Below are 17,511 nucleotides of genomic sequence, written 5' to 3'. Positions count from 1 at the left end.
AGTGCATTGTTTAAACTCTCACAGATGGCTGCGAAGAAGCAGGGTAAAACTCATGGGTCTTGACTGGGTCTCTATGGTATCTGCGACTTTTGATCATTTGCTTGGTACTGTAGTCATCCTTTAAGCTGTGTTAATTCTTTACTATTGCTCAACTAATAAACGGAGCATTTATTTGGTGTTGAAAAATCTGTTTTTTATTAGGAGATTTCCATTGTGAGCTTAGTATTTTTTTTTTCTCCAGGTGGCCCTTTGTCAACTATTTCCATTATGTATTTTCTTTTTCCTTATCAGCAAGACTGCCAAGTTCTTGATAGCAAAGATCGTGCCTTAAATTTCTTTTTTTGTTCTGCACAGTAGTGAGCCTATGATAATTATCGGTCGGTTGCCAGTGGTATCCATTGCAATGCAAGTTGCACTCTGCGGTTAAGGGTCGTTTATCAAGTTTCCACAGACTAGCCTTTTATACCTTGCTATGAATCCTGTCTCCGGTCCTCAGGGGCCGATGGTTAGCATGTGGATGCTTGCTTGCTGTATGGCAGAAAGAAAACTTTGACCTCGCGAAAGGAAGGCGGCATGTTATTGAGAGGCTGACCGCCTCATTCTTCCTCCTACACTCGTGTTGTTTCATTTTGATGATTGAAATGTTTGAGGTATGAAAAAAAAATTGGGAATTGCTTGCTGGCAGGACAACCAAAGTAGTGAGTTAAAGCTTCTCTGGTCCTCACCTCCGTTGTGCATAGCAAGTGCAAACGTATGTTTTCTTTTGAAAAGCCGGCTGGGGAAGCATTTGATGTAGAGGGTGCTAGAATTTGCTATGCTCCGATCGACTAGGTATCGCTTCTTGTGGCTACCAGCAAGTTCGGAAGTAATCAAAATGTTCTTTTTGTATGTATCAGTGGTTCAGTAATTGTGAAAGTAAGGCTTTTGTTCATGCGGATTCCCTGTGTGGGAAAAGACCTTTACTGGCTTATGGGGGGCACAGAGAGGGTCAGGGCCCACTAAGGCTGTTCCGTCCTCTAGTTGATCATTTTTATTTTTATTTTTAAATGTTTATATTTTAAAGGTTTATTTGATTGAGAGAGAGCGTGCAAGCACTATAGCAGGAGGGGCAGAGGGAGAGAGAATCTCAAGCGGACTCCCCACTGAGCGCAGAGCTTGACGCGGGGCTTGATCCCACAACTCCGAGATCACCGAAACCAGCAGTTGCACTCTTGACCGACTCTGCCACCCAGGCGCCCCCTTCTTTTTTAAAAACCGAAATATAAATTGACACTTAATACTGTGTTAGTCCCAGGTGTACAACATCATGATTTATGTACACATTGTGAAACGATCACCATAATAAATTGAGTTAACATGCATTACCACACGGTTACAGATTTCTTTTTTCTCATGTTGAGAGCTTTTAAGATTTACCCAGTGTGCGCAGCATTCAAATACATAACATGGTATTACTGCCTGTAGCCGCCATGCTTATGTTAGATCCCCAGGACTCATGTATCGTATAGCTGGGAGTTTGCACCTTCTGTCGCCCTTCACTCGTTTTCTCCCCTCCCCTCCCCCCATTCTCTGTGCGTCTGATCCTTCCATTTTTTACCACCTCACGTTGTCTTGCCTCTACATCTGCTTGACTGTTAGGATACTAGGTTGGTGTGTCTGACAAGCAGATGACTTGGAAATTCACGTTGTAAGAGAGGAGATGAAAACAGAAGTATGTGAACTACCTTAGGAAGAGGGCTTGGCTTCATTAAAAAATGAGAAAGACCCTTAACTGCCACGTTCTGAGGGCCATCTAGCAATTTCAGGTGTTGTTAACGCTTCTGATCTTGATGATTTCCACCTGTGCTTTTGCGTAAATTACAATTTCCAGGGGCGCCTGGGTGAAGCGTCTGCCTTCGGCTCAGGTCATGGTCCCGGGGTCCTGGGATCGAGCCCCGCATCGGGCTCCCTGCTCCGCGGGGAGCCTGCTTCTCCCTCTCTCCCCTGCTCGTGCTCTCTGTCAAATAGATAAGGTCTTTAAAACAAAATTTCCGTTAAAACGAGCCAACCTCTTGAAAGTTAAAATTTAGCACTTTAGAAAAGCACTGTCGGTTTTGGGGAAAGGCACCCCCACCGCGGCAGGTCGGACCCTCTTCTGGGGCACCGGAACCTCACTTTTGCTGCAAGAGTGTAGCTGGAGGCCGCGTAGGAGGAAACGGAACTTCTCTTTCCATTCTTCATGCCCCTATCAAGATGTTTTGAGTGTTAATTCCTGTCACCCGGGAGAAGAGGCTTCACGTTATCGTACACGGAGACTGGAGTGTTGCTGAGACTCGGAGTCAGGTGTGTGTGTGTGAAGGGGAGAAAGGAACAGAATGACAAAGCCATTGGAAGTGCAGGGAATGTGTTAGAAGACACGCTTCCGGGACAAACAATGAAATTCTGGTGATAGTCTGGGTTCCTGACCCGTGATTCACACCGTGTGATTGAGAGAGTTTCCAGTGCTCATTTACGTCCACCCTGCTTACGGGGGCCACAGGGCAGTGTCTCAACTTCACCTTCCACAGTGCTCTGTGGGAACGCTTTCTGCTCCACACAGGTGGTATTTTCCCCCTTGCTTCCCTGTGTTTGAAGGAACCGGGAACCGATACGATCAGTTACGCCATCTCCAGGTCCCGTTGATGGTTCTGTCCTTCACCACCGGTGAGATGCCCGTGGTTCTCATGCCCGCTGTAACTTCTCGCAGCGTGCCTGTCCTCAGGGCCCACCTGCGCACCCCAGACTGTGGGAAATGACTTCTGCACATGGGCTGATTCTCCTGTGTGGAGATTGGGGTGGTGGGAGCCGCCGTGAATCCCTTCCTGACTTTGTCCATGATTTACTGCATTGAATCCAAGAAGAACCATGTAGCTGTAAAAGCTCTTAAGTTTTCTCGTCCAGTATACAGAGTGATGTTTGCCTGGAAAGTGCCCTCACGTGGGAGCAGAATGACTGTGTTTTAGTCCTAATGTGGTCCTTAGGCACCCACGTGACACTGTCCCCGAGAGGATAAAGGAATTGTCGCATTTCTCCTGCCAGCTGAGGGCTAGGGCCACACCGGTACGACAACATGATTGATTTCAAGACTGTTCGTGGCCCCTGGCTTGAATTAGTGAAACTACAGGCCGTTGCTCTGCCGCTCATGGTAAAAATTGCATATGGTGAAACCCAGTGGTTGGAAATCTGTCTTTAGGATCTTCTGGTCACCTGAAAAGTAGTGCTCTGTAATCATGATGTTCCCTGGAACTTGTAGAGACTGGACTGCCTTGAACAGGAACCAGGAAAGGCCTACCTTCCAGCAAGTTCTCTCTGGGTAGGGTTGTCTCATACCGAGGTCTGAGAGCACGTCTTGATGATCTGGCCCAGCGGATGTGACAGAATTAAAGGCTAATTTGGACTCCCCGAGAAAATCAAATTCAGTGGCTTGGTCTAAGTAGAAGTAAGGAAGACGGTTACCTGCATCCCATTATCCGCTCTTTGGAAGACATAGAAGCTTGTCCCATGGTGGCAGGCATGACATACGGAGGGACTTCCTTTGTTTTGTCGACGACATGGTTCTTCTTAGATTTAATGCAGTAAATCATGTACGAAGTCAGCAACTGATTTACACCGTCTCCTGAAAAGTCCTTGGAGAGTCAGCTGAGGGACCCTTGAACTTTAAGAGTAAGAAAAACTGCAAAACAAAACAAAATAGTGTATTCTTTTTATATTTAAACACTTAGCTTGAGAGTCTTTATTGGAAATCGGTAACCTTTTGCAAGTTTACGTGGGCTTTGGTACTTTTTAGGAAGATTCTTTCCTGCTTGATGTGCTTGGTCCTTTCAGAATTTAGGTTAGGTTCGTTCTCCAGGAAAGGAGGGGTGGTCAGCGGTGGGCACCTGCTGCGACAGATGGACTCAAGAGACATCAGCCAGCACCGGGACAGGATTCATCTCTGTGCCCGTGCTCTGTCATTTTGTTCTCTTTGGCTCCAGCTTTCTCCCTCCCTAGCTGCCCTTGATGTTCATGTGAACTGCATCTCAGCTATACAGAAGGGCTACAGCTGGTTTCGCTCAGCCAGCTCTCGTGTGTGAAGAGGCCAGAAAGAGGAAGGAATGGGGAGCAGGGGAAAAGGTGAGCGAGGGAGAGGTGACGCCCACGTGTCACAGAGAGAGGTCTGTGCAACGTGAAGATAACGGTCAGATGGTGTGAGGTTGGTTTTAGGTTGAACGGAGAGGACTCTGATGGCTATATCTTTATGCAGTTTGTGGATCTGGAAGATGCTCCTTATTCATGGTAGTTAACGTTCTGTAAAGTCACTGAAACTCTATAGAAGCTTTGCTCCTGGGGGAAATACAGGGGATAGGTTCCCGTGAGCCGCCGCTTAACCAATCAGTACCTACCCTTGTTTTATGTGTGTTTCTGTTTAAAGACACCTTATTGAGCGTATGCTGTTGATTCGTTGACGCTGGACTCAGAGCCAGCAGCACTATAACTCATGCCTCAGGAGGCTCATCCAACACGCCGGTCTTCTCCGTCAGGTACCCCGCAGCCTTCTTGCCCTTACGAACACCAGACGGCACTTCAGCACCGCGCTTGGGGCCGTTCTAAACAGATACCGTCAACAAAAAGCACAGAAGCGTGAAAAACTTTGGCACTAAATAGACCCTGTGAAGGACCCTTGTTTACCATCTGGGGGCTGAAACGAGAAGGCAGAGCATTTCCTTGTTCGGCCTCAGCTGGAAACCCGTGTCCCCCGTGAGAACTTCTCTCCCGCTGCTGAGTGTCCTTGCATGACCATCAAGCACTATGGGTATTGGTTTTGGGGTTACAGTTAAATTTTAGCAGATGGGCAGATGCAAAGATACACATAGTACGTATCCCCGTGTCTTAGAGCCACGCATAAACATATTTATACTTTGAGGGAGATTTTTAACAACCTGAAAGCAATCAGCATTCTCACAGTTGGGTCTGTCTGGGCCTCTGGAGATGGAGTTGGATCTGCAAGTGTTGTAACGGAGTTTCCAGAAGGCACGTGAAGGCATATGGGGGTGGGGGTGGGGTAGGACTGAATAGAAAGCCTCAAGAGCTCAAAGTCTGTCTGATAAAGTTGGGACCAGCCAAGTAGCTGCAGAGCAGAGACTGCCCATTAGTTGGAGAGAAATGGCCTTGCTCAGTCATGGGGCTGCTCTGGAAGAGCAAAGCCGGGGTGGATTGGCCGATTCTTTCTTGAAAGGAGATACGAGGTTTGCATTTCCATAGTTTTAACAATTGCATTCTGACAGTTACTCCAAAACCAAACTTTTGATGACAGTTTTATGTATAAAAAAGTTATTTTGCACCCATATGAGGTTGAACTGAACAATGTTGCTGTTTTTGATCAAAAGTTGTCAAGTCTTGACAGGTCTAGTGGGTTAACCCAGTAGAATCTTTGTAAGGTGTAATGCTGTTTGAAATATGGGTAACGCTGATGTCTTACGGGCTGGTTGGGAAACTCCACCGTACCTCGTCTCAGTCATGATTTGATCCACAGGGGAACCCCGTCAGTGGCATCAGGACCTCCTGATGATTCTTGCTTGGCTGGTTTCATCGGGATGGCCCCTTCCCCCACCTTATGATGGAAAGGGAACTAAGGTATTAAAAAGAAATTGAGTTTATAAGTAAGTGCTGTTGGTGTATATATATTTAAGGTGGTCTTAGTCTGGGAAAATGAGCTTTTTTTCTGGGCAGCCCCATCCTTTTACTTCACGTTTTGTGGTTGTTGAACACTGAGGTCCCATTAATTAAAATGTTATTGAACAAATGTTTAAGGACAGTTGACGAACTGCTATGATTACCCCTTCTGAAGTGATGGGAATATTAAGTATCATTTGGTTGAACATGTAACTACCAGGGTATAAGGTAAAAAGCTTCTCAAGTTGAACTTAAAACCAAGTAAATAAGGTTCATTTCATCAAAAATATCCAACTGATAAAGGATGAGTGGTTTCCAATGGTGATAAAGTTTGTTTTAAAAAAAAATTGGAAGGGAAGTGCTTTGTTGTTATCTGCAGCTCGTATAGATAAGTTCTGGAAGCACTTGGATCGTTTTCTGTTTCAGGTGACATAAATTACGAGGCTCGTTCTTGGAAAGGCATTTGGCCTTACCTGTGTTTGGGTCCAGTCCGTGGCCTTGAGGCAGTAACCAGCAGGAACACACATACCTGTGGTTGGACAAGGTCGGGCTTGTTGATGTACCGCGGCAAGGGGACCATGGGGCATCTCCGTAAGAGGGTGTTAGGAAGGGCTTAAAAGATTTTGGTCTTGTGTGCAGTGATTTGGGGCAGGGTTTAAGGAATTGGATCCTTGTCTGATGTTGGTTGTCTCTGAAATTGTTTATGTTCCAGCCAGAGAATGCCATAACCTAGCAGCTTTTCTCTTTCAGTTAATAAACTTGTGATTGACGGAATGGGTGTGTGATTGATTGAATGGGGGTGTGCTTAACCATGAGAAACATCCAAATAAAGGACTGTCCTGAAAGGACTTCTTAATGGTCACTCATTTCTGAACTCATGCATCGAAGCAACTGGCTGTGGTCCTGCCGTCATCTGTCTTGATGCCGAAGGACGACCAAATTATTTCCTACAGAACCCTGTTGATTAGCGAGATGGAACAGGATTCAGGATTACAGGAACCTCATGGAAGGAGCTGAGGCGTAATGATGGCTCTGCTTTGTGGTACACGTTTTAGAGCATGAGATGTATTTTTTGGTGCTCTAGTGAGTGCTCTTTTCTTAATTTCATTTCCAGATTGTTCATTTCTAGTATTTGTAGAATATTACATTTTAATGCAGTACAAGACCCTTTTTCTTGCTAGTTACGGGAAGAGGTTTTCCTGGTTCACTGCCTTTGTTCGTTGCAATTAGTTTTTATCGACTAGGAGACCTTTACGGGGTTCATTTATGTCCCTTGGGTTTGTTATGTTTAGCTCTCCAAAGCACCAGGAGGGTCCTTCAGGAACACAGAGGATGTTAGGTTTCCAAAAATTAATTTTTCATTTTGAGTGATTTATTTTGGTTAATGATAGGCTCACAAGAAGTTACAAAAATAGTGAGAGGTTCTGTGTGTCATCACCCAGCTTCCCCCAATGGTGGCATCTTACGTAACCCCGGGACAGTATCAAAACCGGGAAATTAACATGCCGTGACACACTTAACTAGTCCTCAGTCCTTACTGGGGCTTCACCAGGTTTTGCCTGGACGCATTGGAGAGTCCCCTTTCAAAGATAAGTGTAAGTAGTAACAGATGGGGATGGAATCATGAGTTGGGGTTGTAAAGAAGTACCCACTAAGGTTGGCGGTCCATGTGGATGGGACAGGTGACAGCACCCCGGGAAGTCAGGAGAGGCTTCTGGTGGTGGAGAACCAGATGTGTGTGCTGCCCATGCTGGGTATGGGGCACGCTCCAAAATTTGCAAAAGTTTTGGTGCTTTAATGAGGCCAACCATTTCCCCTTTAAGCTCCAGGCAGACTGATGTAGAATATTAAATTTTAATGCCGTAGAAGACCCTTTTTCTTGCTAATTACAGGAAGAGCTTATTATGGGGAAGGAGAAAACCCAACGTGTCATAACCTGGAATCCTTGGCCCTGGAGTCACTTCTTAGTTCATATAGTCCTTATTTTGTAAATGGATGAAACGGCCTCTTTCCCCCACTTCAGTGAGATAGTATGGTGTTGGGTATTATGTACTCTGTCGGGACCTCACTTTGGAATGTCTTTGTTTTCTTCTGCTTGGGCGGTTTGCCACTCGTCTTGCTAGGAGAGTGGAGATGTAAACTGATACTACAATGGACCCCAGTCTCCCATCACATGGAATGTGCCGGGATGCTTTTTCTTTCCTGTCTCTTTTGCCGTGAAGGTAGCGTAATTGGAAGTGGTCATTGATAGTGGTCAAGCGCCCCTGATTTGAGTAACTCTCCATGGGGAGGACCAGGTTTACTTCATCTCCAAGAGCCCCATAATGGCACGTTCCTCCATCCGGGGGTTTGGACACAAGCTGGTCAAGAATTCAGTCCAGTAGCTTTCAGTGTGAGGATGGAGAATCTCTTGTGAGTGAGGCATGCAGTGAGCTGGCAGAAGCCTTTGTGACTGGTGGAGACCTGAGCGAGGCTGGTTTCCTGGCGCACACCAGAGAGGTACGATAAGACGGGGAAGCTCGTTGTGAGTGTCATTGATGCCAAGGAGCCTGTCAAGGATTTGTAGAGGCTTGGGAACGAACCGGAAACGGTTCAATAGACACATCTGTTGGGGGTCCTGGGTGGCGCAGTCGGTTAAGTGTCTGACTCTTGCTTTTGGCTCAGGTCATGATCTCAGGGTTGTGAGATCGAGCCCCGTGTCAGGCCCCACGCTCAGTGCGGAGTCTGCTTAGGACTCCCTCTCTGTCTGCCTCTGCCCCTGCTCGTATGTGCTCTCTTTCTCTCCCAAATAAATAAATCTTAAAAAAAAAAAAAAAAAGACAGATCTGTTGAAACAAGGTAGATTAGTGGTTGCCTGGGCCTGGGGGTAGTGCCTGGTTTAGTGACTCTTTAGCTAAAGGGGGTGCAGGGCTTCTGGGGACAGTGAAATGGGGACTTCCTGGTGGTGGTTGCACAAGGCTGTGAATCTACTCAAAGCAATAGAATCGTGCACTTCCAGTGGGTGAATTTGTATGGAGTGTGATTTCTATCTCAACAAAACCGTTTAAAAGAGGTTTTTGTACTTTGCTTTTGTACTTTCAAGAGTGCTCTTAAAATATCTGCTCTGATCTCCTGTGGTCGAAGCTCCTCGTGCACCGACGCGGCGTAACCTCAGTGTGGAGAGCACGGTGTTTTTAGGGACCAGTTCCCGAAAATGTGTCCCTGTGTCTCGCGTCTGCACCGCCACAATTAGGAGCCAGCCGTCCACAGTGAGCGGTGAAAGTGTGGCTGAAAGCAGAGGAAATGGGGCCCCATCTTCTCTTTGTTGATAGGCTCTGCTTTCCCTCTCTCCTCCTCCGCCCAACCCCCTACCACAAACCAACGAACTGGCGAGAAACGGAGAAAGCAAGACACCAGTGTGGCACAGGTGAATGTGCCCCCGGCTTTTGAGAAGAACAGAGCGTGTACGGGAGGGAAGACAGAGCCGCCCGCCTTTTCTCCACAGCCAGTGTAGAGGTAGACACGGCAGGGGACAGACTCCGTAAAGCCTTTTTCTGCCTGGTCAGAGTTGGGGTGGGTTAGGAAGAATGCAAAGGACATTCACAACGTATGTGCTTGCACATTGATAACCAATCTCTGTGTTCTCCAGTGAATCCTGCTTGGCAATGACCAGAAGCCCATAATCGTGAGCACGATGAACTGTTTCCCCATGCCTACCTTGAGCTAAATAAAAAGCACGCCTCTGGTGAAAAAAGCGTTCCTAAAAAAAGGAACTTCTGCTATCCAGGTGGTCACTGACTGTTTCCTACCGGTCTGTGGTTTTGCCATGAGCTCTGTAGCTGTGGGCTCATTGCTTCTGCTAAGGAGAGAATGACTGCCATTGCACAGCAGGTTAAATAAAAGCTTTCAGGGTAAGTCTGGTCTCCTGAAGAAAGGTGGTCTCGACCACCATCTTCCGCTGTTCCGTTACCTACGTGGGAACACGTTTTTGCCGTGCGCCGTGAATACTACACAGAGTTGCAAGGGAGAGCAGAAACCCCAGAGCCGGGGATGGAGATGCTGGAGAAGGAGCGTGGGGAGGAACGGCCCACTCCCCTTGGCTGTGTCTGAGTCGAATTTGCCGGGGGGGAGATTTCTTGGTGACTCCCTGCGCCGAAACCCGAGTGGCCTGTCCACCTCTGCTGTCTGGACTGGGGCTTGGTCCCGTGTCCTGCTTCATTCTCAGCGCCAGGGTCCCATCCCTGGGTTGACACCTGAGCCTGAACTTCGGGGCGGGAGTGGGAATGTCCCGGAGCCCCGAGCGGAGCGAAGGTATACCCGATGAGCACCTGGCCCGTACACGTTAGGGTGTCCGCCCTCCACGGGGCAGTGGCCTCGGCACTGTACAAACCTCTGCACAGGGAACGCAGATCGTTGGAAAGACTCTTCTGTGTTACAGGCCTTGAAGCTGAGGCCAGGGCGGTGCGGTCCCTGGTCTGCAGCTCTGAGCGGGGGAGCTCCGAGCCGGATGGTGGCAGGCCGGGGTACTGTGGCTTCAAAGCCTGTGTTCTCTCCAGGGCACCCCTGCGTTTCCACACACTGGAGGGTTTCCCGCCCGATTCATGGCACTACCCAGTCTGAGGATCCACAGGACGCCCCAGAGTCTGGGGCTGGAGGCGGGGGCTGGGTGCGTGGAAACCCTGGAAAGGACAGTGTCTGATTTCCAAAAGCATCTCTGAGCCAAAGCTTGAGACAGGCTTGCTTCCTCTCAGGCACGGGCTACATTTGGCCTACCACCTGCTTTTGGACAGCCTGTGAGCTAAGAATGGTTTTACAATTTTAAATGGCCAAAAAAAGAATAATATTTTGTGACACGTGACTAGGATGTAAAATTCAAATGTCAGTCCCAGAGCTTTATTGGAACACAGCCACGCGCATTCATTTATAAAACCCTCTGTCTGCCGTGTCTCTACGGACGGTGTCGCAACGGAGGGAGTCTGGGCCGGGGAAGCCTGAAACGTTGACTCACCGGCCCTTCGCCGAGCCAGTGTGCAGTGCCTGCTTGCCTGCAGGCATGTCCCACCTCCCTGCTGTGGCTTGCATTTCCCCCTTTCTCCTGATTCCGTCCTCGTTTGAGCCCTGTTTCCTTCTCACCTTGCTTGCTGGAGCCTGGTACTCCACAGTTGGAGACTCAGCTGTGGGGTGAAACGGTGTCCCAGTTACAATGCCCCTAGTCCTGGGAGTGGTAATGTATCACCCCTTATCGTTTATGCTTTGGGATTGGAAAGGGGTGGTGCCGGCTTTGTCAGAACAGAGCAGGGCTGTTGTGTAATAAGATGGAAGGGGGATGGGGTGCCCGTGTGGGTGGCAGGAGAGGGGGCGTTGGATCACTAGAAGTGACCTTTGTTGCCTGCCCTTTCTGCGTCTTCCCTCAGTTCCCCAGAAGCTGGGAGTGTTGACGGGCTGAGTCCACCACTGTGGGAACGGTCAGCTTCGGAGAGCCACCTCACCTCACCGAGGGGGTATTTCCTCCTCCCCCACCCTCCCCTCCTCCAAGACCGGGGTGACAGGTGCATGACATGACTGGTCCAAGTGGAGTTGTAAGGAACGGCCCGCAGCTGGGAAGGGGTAGAGTCAGAATCTGACGTGGACAGTCCTCCAGCCCCCGGGTGCTTAACTACATTCTGGCACCTCCTGTGCAGTGCTGGCTTCCCGTACAAGGATGACAACCCATTTCTTGCCCTCTCATCCACCCTTTTTGATGGTTGCTTCCCCCAAGGCTTCGGCATGGGTGAGAACTAGTGAGGGACCCGTCACTAGGCGTGTCTCGCCCGAAGTACCTGGTCTCCCGTACTCGAGAGAAGCTCCACGTTGCCCCGGAAACACCACCACGTACGTTGGAGATGCACGACGCCATGCTGTGTAGTTGCCACGGTATGGGTCCTACTTGTCTATTTCTCGTGGCTGCTTTGCATCTCAAGTTATGTTTGCAGGCTTGACAAGGCCATTCTGGACTAGCTGGGAACCTGACCATATTTTTTTTAGCATTGTTTCTGGGCGAAAAACATTTCTGAGTGAGAAACCAATGAAGATTTGGACTCTGTCCCATTTGTAATTTGAGGCTCCTTTAATTTCAAGCTTTCCTCTTTAAACTTGTTTGTGATGTACGTAGCAGCGAGGCAAAGTAATGTGTTAGCTCTGGTACCTTCCGTGAGTGCCTTGCTTCGTCTGGATGATCTTGCGTTTTCTTGCTTCGCTTCTCAAAAGCGTGCTTCAAGTATGCTCGTGGCTTCTTGCTCTCCTGGCTGGGGAGTGGCATGCGGAGGGGCTCGGGGAGACAAGGGGTTAAACATTAGCTAGAATCGAAAGGCAGCAGTGACAGCCCAGATAATTTTTCATACTAACCTACTTTCAGTGCTGCCAGACCACTGTAGAATGGAAAATCTCTGGTGTCTCCTGTCCTCCTGTGGCGAAGTCTGAGAAAAGTCAGTGAGGAGATGGGCATGTGGCCCTTTGATCTTGGCCTGGGAGATTGCTTGCTTGGAGCAGGAGCTGGATGGGACTTGGTGTTCTTCAGTGAGTGTTCAGGTAGCTGGACTTGATGGATGGGGCCAGTTACCGGAATTGGCCTTCGCCAGCAAGCTGCTTGATCTGTCGCTGGTTTCCATTTCCTAAGCTTTTCTAAACCCTCTCTCCCCACACCTTTTCATTCACGCACCTACGGAAGACCCAAGCGAAACGCATGACACTTTGATGCCGAGGACCGCCGGACCGGATTTAGGAGCGATCTCTTGAGGACCTCCTGTTGCGGAATAAGTAGAACATGTCTTTGACCCCTGGAGGGTCTGCGGCAGAGGTGGACAGCACACCAGCAGAGCTGTGGTGTCATTTCCAGTACAGGTGTCACCGGTGCCTGGGCGCGGGGCAGAGGGGAGTTTCCGAGGACTGGCTGAGCGCTGAGGAGGGGGCCTGGGGCAGCAGGTGAGGCTGAGGGGCGCCCTCGCCCTCCCGGGAGAATGGCTGCGAAGGAGCGTGTCCTCCAGAGTGACGAGGGAGGTGACGAGGGGCGCGGGAGCCAGGCCTGTGCACGGGGGACGACTTGGGGGGGGGGTGGCTCTGGGGAATCTGAGTTTGGTTTTCAGGGTCAGAGCGGTGGGTCTGCAGCGGGTGGGAGATGGGAGACCTGGGGGCAGCGGGCCATCTCCTGGGAGAGGTCCAGCCCCGAAGGTGAGGACATGTCGAAGCAGAATAGCCTTGGGCCTGGAAGCCAGTGTGGGCGAGAGTGTTTCGAGAAGGAGAGACTTGCTGTTTGAGTGGACGTGGACGAGAAGGGAGATGTTTAAGAGAGGTCACGGAGCGGGGAGGGACTGTATTTCTTGCAGGAGGAAAATTGTGCAGGGTTTAGCCTTGGAGACGAGTAGTAGGGAGATTTCTTTTGGAACAGATGGGAAGGCAGTGAACATGTAGAATATTTAGAAGCGGAGAAGACAATGGTTCCTCTGAAAAGTCGGACCAAGAGATGAGCTAACATGAAGGGCCTAGATTTTCTAAGAGAGCGGGGATCCTGACTCGAAGGAAGCTGATGCACGACACCAACTAGGCTCTCCGACTGCACTTTGGGGACAGAGGGTGTGCGTCTGGGGACGTGGTAGCCAATGGCCACGTCTCTTCCTCCTGTTTCATGCCCTCCCTGATCACCACCCCGGCTCAGAATCTGAGTAGCCCGCTAAATTTAATCCACTTTAGATGGGGCTGTCTGTGTAAGAGGTTATTTGAACTATACTTAAGTTTGTTTCTTAAAAACCAGTGGGCCGGGGCATACACCAAGGCAGAGCAGGACTGCATGAGGATGGGTTCACCCTCAGCAGCTGTCCAGTAGAACTTTCTTCCATGATGGAGATGTTGCGTTTCTGCCCTAGAGGGTAGCCTCCATACTTAGTGGGTAGCCGCTACACCTAGTGGATAGCCTCTGTACTTAGTGGGTGGCCTCCACACCTAGTGGATGGCCTCCACACCTAGTGGATAGCCTTCGTACTAAGTGAATAGCCTCCACAGCCCACACTTAGTGATAGCCTCCATACCGAGTGGATAGCTCCATACTAGGGGATAGCATCTCTACCTAGTGGATGGCCTCCACACTAGTTGGTGGCCTCTGCACCTAGTGGGTAGCCTCTACCCAGTGGATAGTCTCATATGGGAGCCACGCGTGGCTATGGTTTGTTTGGGCTTCTGATGGCAAGTTAAGAAGAGGGCTTATACAATGTCTGAGGATAGTCTTGTCAGCAAAGCCTCTGGATGCCATGACTGTGGTAAGGCTGAACGTGACCATGACCAGGTGAGGACAGAGAATTGGTGTGGGGAGAAAAGGTCCAGGGGCTTGTGGCCCCCACAAACCAAAGCTGGGCTCCCTGTATTTCACCCGCTTCTATTTCTTATTACTTGTTAGGTCTTCTGTAAAGTACAGGAGGTTTGGGACTATGGTCTTCTCCTTGTGCTAAGCCAGGGAGGTTGATCTGCACCTTCAGCATCCATTGGGAGTTCTGTGCCAAGACTTGTCTCTCCCACACGGCAGGGCGCTGGTGAGGCTGACGTCCTTGGGTATGGGGGGGACGGAAGAGCTCCACGCAGAAACACCTCCTCCACCGGATTCCCACTGCCCAGCTCTGTCGTTGACTAGCGACTCTTACCAAGCCCTCCATCATCTCTGTTGACATTTGAGAAAGGAAAAGATCATCTCAGAGTTTCCATCTGTGAGCAAGGTTTTCTGAACATGTTGAAAACGTGGGTTTAATTTTGTGAGCTCAGCAGGAATTCATGTGGTTTGGGATTGATTGAAAACTGTAGGTTCCGTAGGGAAAGACCACCTCTCACCTCTGAGCGCTGCAGACCCTTTACTCGCCTTTAGGACTGAAAACACAAAGCATGACAAGAAATCAACAGAGCACTTTGCCAGACCTGTTAGCTTATTGCCCTATTTCCGTTTTTTCTCCTGCTCATCACCCATGTTCAAAGGAAAGTCACGTGCACTCTGCCTTGATGCTCTCGTCCCATGCACGCCTTGACCCCAGTGCAATCTGGTCTGCCCCCACTTGGAAGAAGCCCCTCTTCACAGTTGCCCGTGAACTTGGGATCACGGACCCCCCAGCGCTTCCAGCCCCTCTGCCCCTCCCTGGCACTGTCCTGCCTCTCCCACTCCACTCTCCCTTCACCTGCCTGCTGAGGGACCCCCCCCCCCCCCGCCAAAAGCAGCAGGGGCTGAGCAGCCTGCACGGGGGCAAACACTTCAGGGCCCCCACGAGGTGACGCCACGCTCGGACTCCTTTTGCCCAACGCTCTGAACAGTCCGGCTTCCTTGTTTGCCCCGTTCTCGTAGACCAGGGTCCTGAACCCTCTTTTGTCCCTTTAGCTGTCCCTCGAAGCCTCAGAGGCTTGTCAGAATAACATTTTCAAATGCATTTCAAAAAATAGGCTTGCAGGGAAAGTGATTAAAAGTACTGGCATCACGGTATTAAAAGCAAAATTTGTTTGTTGAATAGTAGGAATATGTGTTTTCTCCCCCTCTTCCTTTTTTATTGTGGTAAATTGTAAAGCAACTAAAATTTACCATCTTCACCATTTTCAAGTGTCCAGTTGAGCAGCACGAAGCGTGTTCACGTTGCTGGGCAACCATCCCCACGGCCCCTGTCCAGAACTTCGCGTCTTCCCCAGTGGAAACTGTCCCCAGGAGGCGTGTCTTCCTCCTCCTCTGCCCAGCCCCTGGCACCCAGTGTTCTGCTGCCCGTCTCTATGAATGTGACTCCTCTAGAAGCCTCCTGGAAGTGAAAGCATACAGCATCTGTCCTTTTGGGACTGGCTTCTTGGCACGAGCAGGATGTCCTCCAGGTTCACCCACGTCATAGGGGTCAGCGTGTCCTTCCTTTTTGAAGCTGAGTAATATTCCACGTGTGTTCAGACCACATTTTGTTTATCCATTCATCTGTGGATAAGACGTCTGAGTTGCTTACACCTTTTGCTACCGTGAGTCGCTTTGCTGTGAGTGTGGGTGTACAAACATCTCTTCATGATCTGCTTTTGCAGTTCTTTAATACAGTCTTTTCAGATATTTTAAATAACACCATGGAGCAGTAGCATTCACTCCCTGTCATTTTGAGTCGTGTTGAGTGTCAGCAGTATTTGAAAATCTCAGCAGTTGGGGGGGTGCGGGGCGCCTGAGTGGCTCCGTCGGTTAAGCGTCTGCCTTCGGCTTGGGTCATGATCCCAGGGTGCTGGGATCGAGCCCCGCATCGGTCTCCCTGCTCAGTGGGGAGCCTGCTTCTCGCTCTCCTGCTTCCCCTGCTTGTGCTCTCTCCCTCTGTCAAGTAAATAAATAAAATCTTTGAAAGTCTCGGGTCTGCTGATTCCACGAAGGTCTGTTACCTGCCTTCCTAATGCAATGCCGTAAAGGTTAGTGAAAGTAAAGTTGTCGCCCCCTGCACCTGCCCTCCTAGTTCACTGATGCCCTGGGACTTTGGCCTGTGCGTACGTTCCAGCCAAGTCGGGAGGCTGACTTTCCCAGAGTACACGTGGAGCCTTCTGCCTCTGTCCTAGGGGCCTTCCACTAAGCTCCCAGCCACCGAAAACGCTTGGCTTAGCTGGTGGGTTCTTCCTCCGCACCCGCTCATTTATTCCTTCATTCAGCACACGTTTGGGCAGTGCTGTGTGGTAGGTGCTGCCCTGGTCCCGGGGATACAGCAGCGGACAACACAGACCAGGTTTGTGTTGCCCTGGTGCGCATATCCCAGCCAGAGGCAGACAGAGACGTCCGCGTGTGCACACAGTGGTCATCGGGGGGTTGCAACACTGATCATGAGTGTTCTGGGGAAATGCAGTGGCTGTGAGCCTATGGTGGGGGCGTCTTACTTAGGCACAGGAGGGGACATTTAAGACGGGACCTGAGGGATGAGAAGGAGGGCATGCCTGGCCAAGGAACAGTGTGTGCAAAGCTCCAGAGTGGATGAGCAGAGGGAGAGAGAGAGGGGGGCCAGGGCCCCTTTGCCAGGACTCTGGGGCTGTGTTAAGAAGTCAGCGCTTGTCCTGAGAGTATCGGGTGGCATTGACGGAGAGCAATGACCAGATCTGTACATTGAGGCAGGCTCTGATTGCTCTGTGCGCAGTGACTGGGAGGGCGTCAAAAGAGGAGTGGATTGACTGTCAGAGCCTACTGGAATATTCTAGAAGGGTAGTTACTCGGACCAGGGACCGGGGGGGGGGGTGTTAATTACAGACAAAACTTATTGGGCATTTATTGGATTTCTTGATTTCTATCAATTGCGAGGTACCTTCCCTTTCCTCCCACATTGAAACCCATAACGCATTTATATTCTCACCTAAAGTGTAGTTATTAAGTCTCTTACTAGATGGAGGTCACAAACTGAACTTGCTTGCTTTTGAATATTGAAAACATTGTCCCTAATTGTTGAGTTAAATGTATGTGTTTGTTTTATTTTTGTATCCTGTGTTATTAGGTGTTTGAGCAGATCTCACAGTAACTGGAAATGTTTAACTGTACGTTGTAACAGCAGAGACTGTGGAGGGGACCCTCTCAACCGCATGTTCCTGTTTTACTAAGCCTTCCCTAGAATACCCAGATAGTATATAATTGTTTAATAAGGCGACGGTTTTGCTGAGATTTACCTTACGGGGTTTTGCTTTTAAAAAAGAAATTATCTGGGTTTTAACGGAAGAATCGTATAGTCTCCTGAGTGGTGTTTTGCCTTTGGTTCCATCCTGTTTAAGAGCTGATTGTGAACTGGAGAAAATAACCTGTTTTGTCTGTAATAAGAATGTATGTTTGGTATTTAAAGTGTATGTGACACATAAAACAATACCAGCTTGGCTAGCTTT

The 17,511-nt window shown here is 49.5% G+C and overlaps 1 protein-coding gene across 11 annotated transcripts in view; it reads left to right on the top strand.

Annotated features, from left to right (window-relative positions):
- The window catches only part of TBL1X (transducin beta like 1 X-linked), a 220,212-nt gene that overhangs the window by 26,848 nt on the left and 175,853 nt on the right, over positions 1-17,511 (top strand). Inside the window, exon 1 of one of the 11 annotated variants that reach the window (XM_088028884.1) lies at positions 11,540-11,562. The exons of the other annotated variants lie outside the window; for them this stretch is intronic. The gene's annotated coding sequence lies outside the window, so the exon portion shown is untranslated. Of the gene's footprint in view, positions 1-11,539; positions 11,563-17,511 lie in introns of those variants that run through there. 11 annotated transcript variants of the gene reach the window in all.

Source organism: Eumetopias jubatus, unplaced genomic scaffold (genome assembly GCF_037043125.1).
Source record: "Eumetopias jubatus isolate StellerSeaLion01/CBP00866 unplaced genomic scaffold, mEumJub1_p1.0 scaffold_11, whole genome shotgun sequence".
Taxonomy (NCBI): domain Eukaryota; kingdom Metazoa; phylum Chordata; class Mammalia; order Carnivora; family Otariidae; genus Eumetopias; species Eumetopias jubatus.
This window is presented reverse-complemented; position numbering and strand designations above follow the sequence as displayed.